The following is a 9,188-nucleotide window of genomic DNA, read 5'->3' as shown; positions in this document are numbered from 1 at the left end:
TTCTAAAAAAATATACACGGTATAAATTTTTTTTTATTAGTGTTTGTATTTCTATTGATAAAATACATCTTTTCACCAAAGCATTTTTTGATATTCCTAGTAATTATTTTTTATCTGAAAAAAATGTGATTGTCTCCATAGACCTTAACGCAATCTTCATTAATTAATTACTGCTTAGTTAATAATTTTTTTGAAAATTTCTCTCGGTAAATCTTTTTCTACTCTGAAATGCTTTATTTAAGTATCAAAGTATTAAATACATGATGAATATTCAAGGTTGGAAAAATTTTGTCCTAATGTGGATCGGATACCTTAATGCCATTTTCAAGGTTAGTAAATACAACTAAATTTAAATATGATATTCCCCGTGGTTTTCTTGTTTAAGAATGAACTAATTATACCCATGCTCGGAAAGAGAGGGGGTATATTGTTTTACCGTTGTGTGTCTGTTTGTCTATAACACAAATTTTGTCAAAGATATCTCAGCAACAATCGCAGATGCTTGAAATTTTAACTCAGTCTTTGTTAAGGTATGCCATTCGGTAGGATTGATTTTTCAAAATATTTGATGTCAACTTCCCATTACATGTAATGTTAACTATGCTTTTTTGTATACACATCAGAGCAGGGGTATCACTAGTGAGCATTAACTCACATATATCTTGTTGTCATATCTTTAATAATATAGTAAATATTCTTATACTAAATGCAATTAAAAACTGAAGAATTTTGGAGAAAAAAAAATTAAACTTTCATTTACAGTTCAATCACTATATTTTCCATTACTTGTATTTAATATACCAAAATAACCTTACAATTATTGATAATTTATATTGTGTGATCTTCTTATATATCTCATCCTTTATTTGCAAAATACATGTATACTTTTGAAAATAAATTATTTAAGGTAAAACACATATAAATTCAAAATATTTTATAGATTAATTTTTTTTTTAAATCCATGTTTTCTTTATTGGGGGTCAAGTATATTGTAATGAAATATTGCTTGATAACATATCCATTATTCATTTTTCATCAACACATTTTAATATCCTGCTGAAAAAGACAGTTTTCATTGGTATAATGGATGCAAGACAACACTAGTGAATTGAAATTGTTGTTACCACAAATGGCACACTCCAGGATAACACGCTTTCCAAAAACACCATTACGGCATGCAGGCATAAAGGGATTCTTTGAAAGTCTATGTTCTGTAATGGTGGAAGTTCTCTTGAAGATTAGTATTAAAATAAAAACTAAAAAGTTCAAATGTCTTCAATACTAGAGACCTGTGATTTGACAGTACAACATGGAGCAATTGTAAAGGACACATAATTTGTACATTATTGAATATCAATATATAGTTATCCATTACTTACTGGGCTTTTACATTGTATTGTAACTCTCAACATTTGCATATATGTTTGATCTTTGTAAAATATGTTACAGTAAGTAAATATATTCTTTCTAAGTTTTAAACATTTGTCAACAAAATATATGAACTGCAATCTGAGGATCAATTAGAGGTCTGCAATTCTCCACATATGAAATGACTTTGAAATCATCCTGTTACTGTTAAACTGGAGAATATATTAAGAAAACATCAAAATATCTTTATTGAATACCTTTTTTACAACACATTGTCCAGATATTTTGTGAATTATTCTATGAAGCTGATTTCTCAATGGCTATTGCTTCTCAGGTAAGCAAAGTGACACACATACTACTTGTTTCTGTAAAATACTGTAATCAAGTGATGTACAAATGTAACTTCTGCATTTTTGTGAAACATTATTGTAAAGAATAAAATACTACAGTTTCAGAAGTTCAGTTTACTAAATTCTAATTCTATAATAATCTTTCATCATTTTGATATCAAAATGGACATTTTTAATAAATCGGCATAATAAATGAAAATGTATTCCTGTAATTTCAGCTTGCATATAAGTATCAACAGTTATACGAATGTGACTTTTTATGTACTTCATAAAACAAATGTTTTGATGTTTAAATTGCTCTTCTCATTGAATCTTTATTTAAGGCATGATCCAGACTAATCTGGTGCAGTAACAGAATATTTCCACATTTACTACATGTATATACCTTAATTGACATATTAGAATAGTGTTTTATCTTATCAAACTAATTCTTAAAAAGAAAATAGTTATAATAACACTATGACATTGACAACTTGCAATCATCCTTCCGCCTATCAGTACTTTCAGTACTTTGATTAATGTTTACATTGCTTCAGTGAGGCGTTTCTAATAGTCAATCAAATTTTGAGTGTCAGTTGTTGTGTTATAAGCGAGATACTGGGCTTATAATTCTTTGTCACGTTAACCAAACTTTGCTTACGTTTTGAATGTTGAAGTAAAAATTCCAGTTTTAGACCCAAAATGAATATAAGAAACTATTTATTTAAGGTTAAAACCAATAGAACAGAGAGAAATCAGCTTGAAAAAAGAACTTTTTACCGGTATATTGAACCAATGTAAGCAAAAACACGGCACAAACCCTTTTTACATGCCAAAGAATTGTGTGCTCTGTATCTTGCGAATAACTCTACGACTGACACCCAACTCCTGGATTATCATTAAAAATCGTGATCATGCCTCTTTAACGGTAATAAGACGTCTCTGATTAGATTCCACCTGTTTAAACTAAAAAATTTAACTGTTAAAATCAATAACTACCTCCGATGAGTGTCCCTATATTGTCCATTTGTGGACTAAATATATTTTTTCTATAGACTACAGGTTTCTTAGTTGTAAAACGTGATCCCAAACCTGAAAAGATAACACTGAAAATTCATATTTACTATATGGACAATATATGTGACACTCATTGGGATTTTTATATATTTGACAGATAGCTTAGAAAAAACATGATTTAAAAGCGGATAATGTAAATGTAAATTGAGTGTTCATGTAATAAATTGAATGAAAACTGATAAAAATTACTCGTTAGAAGATTTCATTTGCTTACAACTCTATCGCCAACCCCCGCAGTGCGACCTCGTAGGTTTTGCTTTTTAAAGATGGCGTTAATCGAATTGACTTTGGTCAGCATAAAAAGTGTGATCATTATATCATGAAAAAATTACCTAATCCACTGACGCCTATTCTATATGTTCTGCAAGAACCACAGCCCTTATACAAAGCATTTGATATGCAATATAGTGGTTCAGAACAAGAATAATATGCACAATACACGACGAGCAACTTCTTATCTCAAGTGCATTATGATATTACAGAAAACAATGACATGCATTTTTCTCCTGTTCGCATTTCATCGCGAGAATTCTTATTCCAAAAGACCTAGTTTGCGATTGTGTTCCTTATTCAGAGGTAGAGACATATTAACCTTCGGCAAGTGCATGCTAGACTTGTTATCAGTATAAAATAAACAGCACTTTGAATCATATCACACAAAAAGATACAACTTATTTTACAGTGGTAATCTAGGTGAATTGTTTCTATACGAGGCCTTCCAAGAATGTTTGATCAAGGAGATGGAACAGCTTACAGGGTGATAACAAGAAGAAAGGTATCAACACCTTCCACCAGAACTTGGAGCACTCTGGAGGAGAATCAATCTCAACCATTGCCGATGAACACCCCTCTTAATAAAACTTGAGATATTGTACTAAAATTGTTAAAAGTTATGTGTGATTAGCTGCAGTTTTATCATGCCAGTGACGTCATAGGATTAAATCACGTGACAAGAATACATTCAACCAGGAGAAAATACGTTTGTCGTGAGTCGCTAAAGGAACACGACCTTTAAACTATTACATGTTTGTATTCAACTGGTAGTTTAAAGATAGATCCATCCAGCGATTCAGTTTTGAAAAAAAATGTTTGTCGGGGTGAAAAGGGGGTGTTTAGATTCTTTTGACTAAATTACTGCGTGTTTGATTTGACTATTTTTAGTCGTTTACTACATGTAGTATGCGCCATTATAATGATGTTTTCATTAAGACTAAACTTTGAAATCTTCAACTTTTTAAAGTGTAGTAATGAAAAACTACTTTGAATTGCTTATTAAATTGAGCAAAATGATCATTTTCAACCACACATAGGCACCAAACAAAGCATTTTTCACAAAACAAATAAAATCAGGCAAATATAAATTAATCAAATATCTCTGTATTCTGAAAGCATCGCGATCAAATCATAGAATATAACTTACATAAAATGATAAAAAGGTAAGATAAGGGATGAAATAAAATAAAAAGACCTTTAATCTATAAATGCACGTCTGGGGTTTTTTTCTCCATCCTAATATTATATAAATTGGTTTGTAAAATGTCGCAGCACACAGTTTTGCCTTGATGTCCTGATAGCGTTCAAATTGAATTTTGAACGTAATACTTTTTCTTAGGGCTCCAGCTGATATCAGCCTGATTTGAGAACATTATAGCCCCATTCCTGCTGCTGGGATTGAGTTGTCTCACGAGGCATTAAAAGCAGCCGCCTCTGATAATATTCCTGTCTCTGAGGATGAAGCCAATTTGTCAAAGCAAAGATTAAAATACAATATTCCGAAATTCCAGCGATTCCAAATATTAAGATGATTTGTGAGTTTGAAGCTGAATATCGCAGTCTATGTACGTCACCGAAAAGAAAAATAAAAAAAAAATACATGTACAAGGGTAAAAAAAAAACGACACAGCAATTTAAAACCTTTGGAACATTAACCGTATTTCAGCTTTGAAGTATCAGAGGGATAAGTATTTGTTTACTTGTTTTGTGACATGGCCAGATCAATACTATGGAATTTTTGAAATGCTGTAAACGCAGCCATTTTACAAAGGCAAAATTTACTGAATTAAGTTTTCGAATTGGTATATGCGTACGGCAAAGGTACGGGACAGAAGCTATTGGACGAGTCCAGTTTCTCTCATGGAAGTACACCATACGTCGGTTGATCATTCATAATTGTGGTGTTTCTTTTTGTTAAGATACATAGCATTGCTCTTTCGTTAAATTTCTCAACCTACAACATAAGGTGCACTGGTTTTTCTTTCTATTATCATGATTACATTTAAAGACGGGTATGCATAAATTTTGTAACATATCAAAAATGTCTACAAAGTGCAATTTATATTGAGTATAGCCTGTTCGTAATTTTTTTTCGTATATACAAATTCAATGAAATGCAAACCAATTAAAGGGGAAAAAATAAAGAGGAAAAGATAAATCGAGAAAATGAATGGAAATGACCAAAGTGTTTTGGCAACTTAGAGAGGAATTTACAAACACAAAAAGGAAAGCAAATAGATTCTAAGGAATCTCAATGACAAGTTGTGTCTCTATAATGATGGAAATTGCATAATAAATTGTTTTATTATAAGTGGCTTGTTTAGCTTCGATGCCACAGTTAAGCGTTTCCACGGCGATAATAACAAAAGGTAAGTGAAATACTTGTTCATTTCAACGGTTAATTAAGAAGTTCTTCAGGAATCGGCCCATGTTTATATTCTACGTTTTAACTTGGTTTCACGGCAAATTCTTTTGTAAATTAAAGGACACCATGCGTGTGCTGCATGATAATTCATGAAAATTCAATGGGATATAATTATATCGATTTGATTTTTTTATTATTATGATAATAAAGATATGAGTGATAACTTGCAATTTTCTACGATCACGCCACTACACTCACACAGTAACTGCCAAACTTATCTGTATCGCTCGGTTAAGAGAGAAGGTCTAATGCAGAGCTATGAAAAATGGCGAGACGGTTAATAGAATATATCGTTTTGATAAGCTAAAAAGTGCAAAAATGATTAGGGGATAATCGGAGAGTTGTAAAAAACCGAATGGTGTGATAATTACAAGAATTGTATGAATGCTGGAAATGTTGATGAAAGTGAACATGAGATGCAATGTTGCTCTAACTTTCTCGAACGGTTTGAAGTGTATCAAAAATGATTTTTGAAATCCATATTGCACCTCGTGTATATGCATGCAAAGTATAACTACGTGCTTCTTGATTTTTTTTTTTATTTTTTTTTGCAGATTACTCCCTTTTGATAAAAGAAGATCAAGAAGTAATAATGGAAATCTGAGAACAAAATAATTGTACTGGGAGTTTTGTTGCAGCACTTTCACGATGGATTTTCGCACTTTTACACGGAGTATCGCTAAATTCAGAATAGGTGTACTTCTTTCACGAAGTGGTAATGAAATAATGAGATGAACCTATATTTGTATCTTTAGAGGATCTCGGCCGTTATGAAACCCCTGAGGCAACACATAACATTATCAGTAGGCTTCACTGTGGAAAATCTCACCCCGGCGAGAAACTGGAACTATAGAGGGAGACCTTAACGTTTTTTTTAACTTTTTTTTCATGCTTTATTTTTTGGAATAACTATAATTTGCATTGTTTGGGATCTTTTAGCGTGACACAGAAATTGTTATTGGAGTAAAGTACATGCAGCCACCAGAATTATACATGTACAATATAAATATTCAGGATTATGTTTGTCTATAATTATAAACTGAATGTCATAATCGTTTCCATTTTATCATATCTGGACAACTGTTCATATCGTTTTCATTGTAATTTCTTCTTAAAAGAATTATGTTATTCTGAAGAACATTTTCATGAACAAATATACCGGTACTACATGTAGTTAGCACGTGGGATATACATGTAATACAATACATGCACGCTGTAACGTATAAAACATTTTGGGGCGGACATGAATGTTTAATATTTATGCATGGACCTTGTAAATCTATATTCGTATAATATACAGTACCCGCAACGTTATTTTTTACAAGATAAATGATAGGATAGGATTCACGCACGATAGGATAGCATTAACGCACGATAGAACAGTATACACGCACGAAAGGATAGGATTAACGCACGATAGAACAGTATACACGCACGATATGATAGGATTGATACACGATAGGAAAGGATAAACGATGTTCATATGCATGATAAACGTATGATCGCTTTAAACGATATTTACGACCAAACTGATAATGACAGAATTTGAGAGAGAACACGTACAAATAAAGATTTACGTGGAATTTCTTTTTAGTAACAATTGCCGAGTTGTTAATCATCACTGCATTATTTATAGAATGTATAAAAATGACAAGTTAATTTTTTTTCAACTAAAATTATGAGCTTTAATGATCAATATATCTGTATTGTTAAAATTATTTTCATTACCGAACACCCTAGCATTAGCCGATCGCCGCGAATATTTCAGCCCGAGATTAAATCACTCGGAAAATAGCGGGTTTAATTATATAAATCCAACTCTTGTATAAAGTAAATATAAAATCTATCAGAGGTACATTTCTTTCTGTATAAGAAAATGATGCATTAAAAACGAATTATTACAGAAAAGTTAAATAAATATTTACGCAGATACACATTCTGCGTACGATTTGTTAACATTGTTTTCATTATCACGCACCCTAGCTGATAGTCGAGAATATTTCAGCCTGAAATCAAATATCACACGGAAAATAACGGGTTCAAAATACAACTCGGGTTTTAATTAAATATAAATTATATCATAAATAGTTTTGTTTCTGTAAAATATGATGCAACAAAATTATATTGCATAAAAGGTAATGTTTACGCAGGTATTCACTCTGCGTACGATTTAATACATTCGATATATACAGGTAAATATGTTACCTTGTTCCTAAGAACTTTTTCAATGTTAACAGATATGATTTACATATAATATTGGTTAATTTTGATCTAAAAAATTTAAAAATTAGTATCCTGACGGATAGGATTTTCAATTCTTGTTCGATAAATATTCGTATACGGCGCACCGAACGAGTTGCAACTTTAAAAGTAATAAATTTACTTGCTTATGAAAAGGCACGAAACGATTAACACGATAGGATAAACGGAAGAATTGTTGAAATTAAACGATAAACCTGATAGGATTAACGCACGATAGGATAGGATTTACGCACGATAGAACAGTATACACGCACGATAGGATAGAATTAACGCACGATAGAACAGTATACACGCACGATAGGATAGGATTGATACACGATACGATAGGATAGGATTGTAAAAAATAACGTTGCGGGTACTGTATGTATCATGTTAAACCCTTTTTAATGCTGTAAACTAGACCTTCAGAATAACATTTTTTGAAAACAAAACCAACATTATTTACTCGTGAATTATATTCATTAAGGGTTATGGTGAAGAAAAGTAGCTTTACATAAACCCCCCAGACAGCTGCTAAGGAAGCCGAACGCCACTTCTTGTCGAAAAAAATCTGGAGCCCTCTTCATCTTCACAGAATAAGGGTTTTTGCCGGCTCTTCAGATGACGCAAGTTGGAATATTTTAATGACAGCAACAAGTAAAATCTTTGTTTTCAGCAGGATAAAAAATTCTTCGCACACAACTTCTGAATAACAAATCGGTGTAGAAAGGAACCAGTCGTGCGGAGATTGCATGTAAAACCAAGCATGTTAGTTGTCATTTGCTCGTTTGTTTAAAATTAAATAAATTAACACGTCTCGACGGAGTTCTGTTAGTTTCAATTTAGAATATAAGGAAATGTTTCTGAATTTTTGAAGCACAAAAAAACATACAACTAAAAAATTCACACAGCATAAAACAACATGCTTGAACACGAAGAGGGACCCACCAGAATTACAGAGCAAAGAATCGGAAAATCAGGGTTAAAATAGATAGATAATGTAAACTTCCAAGGAACATGGTGTTTTCTTATTTTTTGAAAAAGCAATTGTTCTATTTGTATGATATAAAGTACTGGAAGATGGGTTCTTTCTAATTTAATGGAAAGTTCATCAATTACAACAGTGGAGTAGATGTGTACTTTAGCTATGAAAGTTCTTTTAAACTGCACGTAGATGATTTGAAATGATTCTTAAGCATCACCAAAGATTTTAAAGAAACCTTAAATTCACCAAAATATTATCATGCATTTCAAACCCTTTATCAAACTACCTAAAACGTGTAAACTGTTATTTCAAATTCACTGGAAGAAAACAAACTTAATGTACAAAAAGGTACATTATGCGCTTTCAGCAGCTGATAAGCATGTGTTAAAGGATTGCACAATGTGCCATTTGTACAGTACTTAACATATACGTATGCTTACTTTAATTTGAAAGTTTCTTTTTGAGCGCATTCTTGATTACGTATTCTGTA

The 9,188-nt window shown here is 31.7% G+C and overlaps 1 long non-coding RNA gene across 1 annotated transcript; it reads left to right on the top strand.

Moving 5' to 3' along the window:
• The first annotated feature begins 5,341 nt into the window (after positions 1–5,341).
• On the top strand, positions 5,342–6,346 carry LOC117693030 (uncharacterized). The gene is made up of 2 exons (XR_004604276.2): positions 5,342–5,416; positions 6,027–6,346. It is a non-coding gene; the product is annotated as an uncharacterized lncRNA (long non-coding RNA).
• The last annotated feature ends 2,842 nt before the right edge of the window (positions 6,347–9,188 follow it).

This window comes from Magallana gigas, chromosome 3 (assembly GCF_963853765.1).
Source record: "Magallana gigas chromosome 3, xbMagGiga1.1, whole genome shotgun sequence".
Classification (NCBI taxonomy): Eukaryota; Metazoa; Mollusca; class Bivalvia; order Ostreida; family Ostreidae; genus Magallana; species Magallana gigas.
This window is presented reverse-complemented; position numbering and strand designations above follow the sequence as displayed.